Source organism: Miscanthus floridulus, chromosome 18 (genome assembly GCF_019320115.1).
Source record: "Miscanthus floridulus cultivar M001 chromosome 18, ASM1932011v1, whole genome shotgun sequence".
NCBI classification, from domain to species: Eukaryota; Viridiplantae; Streptophyta; class Magnoliopsida; order Poales; family Poaceae; genus Miscanthus; species Miscanthus floridulus.
The window spans coordinates 16,741,633-16,744,876 of NC_089597.1; the positions used below are offsets into that span (position 1 = coordinate 16,741,633).

The 3,244-nt window shown below is 41.4% G+C and overlaps 1 long non-coding RNA gene across 1 annotated transcript; it reads right to left on the reverse strand.

Annotated features, from left to right (window-relative positions):
- Positions 1 to 747: 747 nt before the first annotated feature.
- Positions 748 to 2,701, reverse strand: LOC136519716 (uncharacterized). Its single transcript, XR_010775027.1, has 4 exons — positions 2,407 to 2,701; positions 2,112 to 2,171; positions 1,978 to 2,029; positions 748 to 842 (listed from the first exon to the last, which is right to left on the reverse strand). It is a non-coding gene; the product is annotated as an uncharacterized lncRNA (long non-coding RNA).
- Between the last annotated feature and the right edge of the window lie 543 nt (positions 2,702 to 3,244).

Sequence of the window (3,244 nt, forward strand, 5' to 3'; positions counted from 1 at the left end):
AAACGGAACGGAAGTCTGCGTTGTATGTGTAATTTCAACCTTAAAAAAACAGTGCATGCCTTGTTTAGAATGGTGGAACCATATACTACTAGGTCGTCAGTGGATTTGGTTGTTCCTGGTACCTTTTGGATTACGAGAGGAACACCTACGCTACAATTCCACTTTTGACAGGTAATAATAACTTGGAATGGTGTATAAAACTTAGAATGGTGTAATGAACTTTAAATCGAACGCTCTACGTAATAAATAGGTAGGTAATTAGTCTGAACGCAATCGTAGAGTCAAGTCAAGGACATCATACAACACTAGTGTCTATGAAGTTTGGTCAAACTTCTCTAGTTCTCCAGATTATACCACATATTATGTCATATACGGCATTAGCGGCACCAAGAAAAAAAACAAAAACAAATGTTCATAATATTCCTAAACAAATTTGGATCTTCACCGCGACCCGTCGGTGCGTGCCAGTACGAGCCTGCTACCTGCGGCTGACATATAAGGCAGACACGGCACAGCGAAGGACATCTAGGCGGACACGGCACAGCGAAGCGCTCGATGTGCCGGGGCCATGTGGATAAGCAAGAGATGATAAGCACAACGGTATGAAAACACCGAAAATAGTCGGAAACAGGAAAAGCAACAGCAGCGATAATGCAGCAGCAAGGAAGCAAGCAAACAAGAAACAGCTCAGTTTTCACATACCGAAGCACCAAACGACCTTAGAGCCTGCCAGAGGGCCCGGGGGCAAGCATAAAACACGGCAACCAGGATTTTTGCAACTACCAATCCATTATTATCCAGCACAAGCATCGAAGACGATGGATAGCCTTACAGTAACCTTACTGTAATACAAACTTTTTCAGAACACAATTGGAAAGTTCACTCAAAACATGTTCTTAGACTCAAAAGGGACATGCAGATTCCTTATCACGCAGCTTCATTCTGCTACTCTGCTTTACTTGTGCTTTGGATCAAATACTCCAACTGCATTATTACAAAACAAATGTGTCAGTCCTTCAATACATGGTCAAAAAAGAAAATTTTAACATCACAACAAGTCTACACCACAAATTATGGGCTTATGGCACAGGAACTATTCATTCACTGCAATAAGGCTGTATCAACTTAACCACAAGTGCAGTGAAATATAAAAACATTTTTAAGAGTTCTCTAATACTCCCTCTGTACCGAAGATGTTTTGGTTTTATTAGATTCAACTTAGATATACACTATGTTTAGATGCATAGTAAAAGCAATGTATCTAGAAAAGCCAAAACGTCTTATAATTTAGAACGGAGGATTTAAATCAATTTTCAATGGAGATATACACTCCCAAGGTTATTTCTTCTAATATTCAGGGTACTGTGAAACCAATTTTCATCAAGACAAGGGGATAAATGAGGGGAAACAGCACTTCAAACTTAAAACAGCTTTTGTTAAACTATCCATGACAACAATAGTGCTGTAGTTAACTAATACAGCAATAAGTGTGAACAACACAAACAATACTTGCAAAGCAATAATTCAATGTCACTAAAGTACAAACAACTTATGTGAACAGTGAACTGGACAAAAGCTGATTTAACTACCAGGGGCGTGTTACTGAACATTTGCCCATACATTTCAAGAAAAAAGGGAGGTTAGAAAACAAGTCAAACAGACTGTGTTACCGCTTAGTAGGACAATAAAATGTGGGTATTAGTGATACTAGAGATATTTGGGATTTAATCAAATCTCAGAACACTGTCGTCCACTAATATTGACAAAGCGGACCACCTACACACAAGCAAATTGAACTCACAAACCACATCACCACATTGTCATTACAAATATATACTCTTTCACATATTCCACCACATCAAAATTTCAAGCAACGAGCACAAGGCCCTGTTGCATGTTAACAGGGTACCCTTTTCTAGTTTAGCTCAACTTATAAAAGAACTACAAAATTCATGTTAAGTTTGGTAACAAATGTACCTTGGGATATCAGTACATCCAGCAAAGTCTAATCATCAAGGGAAGAATCCACCTATATGCATGAAAAGAATGATTGTAATCTATTGCAAACAGAAGAGTTGTATCAAAGTAAGGACAACACATGAAACACGTACCATATCAGTACAGGGCAAGCGATTCAATGAAATCAGAAACTGGGGAATTTATCTCAATTTCTGCAAAGAAATAACAAAATTAAATACATTCTTATTTTAAGGTACAATTACATAATAAACTCGTTATAAACAATGACAAAACAATTTATAGCCCATTGTGTAACAAATCAATGGAGCTCAGCCTCTAGCTGCCTTGCAGGCAACCAAGAATCGAACGCATAGTATTTTACAGAAAGATAAAAACATGTGAACCATCATTCAAGAGGGAACCAGTGATACATATCAGCATAAATACCTGTAGTGTTGTCATTGAGATATTTTGAGAACGAACTTGGATAGTAGGCTGTCATGAAACCAAGGGTGCTCACTGCAGAAAACCTGGCAACAGATTCCAACTTCTTCGATTTTGTGTCAACAGCAAGCACCCAACCCTTGCTGTGCCAAAACATGAGCTTGCGCATCAAGTACATAACGCTGTTAAACTCACACAAAGTTGGGAGGCCCACCGGCATTTTCTTCAAGTTTGGTTTGCCATTGACACATAGCTTATCAGGCAACAGATCAGACCACCCATGAAAATCTTCAGGGGCTGTTACTATTAGATTGATCTCTAATTCTAAACTGGGCCCAACGGCCCAGTTGAGCCTTTGATCCGCGCCCTGATCGGGGGCACCCAGCCCACTATGACTAGAGGGCCCCTGTCACACTGCGCAATAAATAGAGGTGGGGCCGGCCGCTCTGAGTACGAGGTTCGCCTGAGCTACAGTTTCCCGCCGAAATCCCTAATCCGATCTAGAGGGGCGCAGCCAGTGACGGAAAGCCACCAGCCGCGTCGCCACCACATCTGCATCTACACCGAGGGGCTGCTACGTCGCCGGGCTGCCCTGCAACTGCTACTGCACCGCCACCCTTCGACTCGACACCGCCACTAGGTTATCGCCAAGCACTGCTATGGCGAGCCCATCTTCATCCAAGGCGGCCGAAGGTTTGCACCCTTCACCCCTCTCTTTCTCTCGTTCTATCTACTGCTACTGGACTAGTAGATGTTCTAGGACTCATGGTTTTTTTCAATAGCAAATAGACATGCTAGTTCTATGCCTAGAGATCCTGCTTAAGGTCTAACAATGGTACCA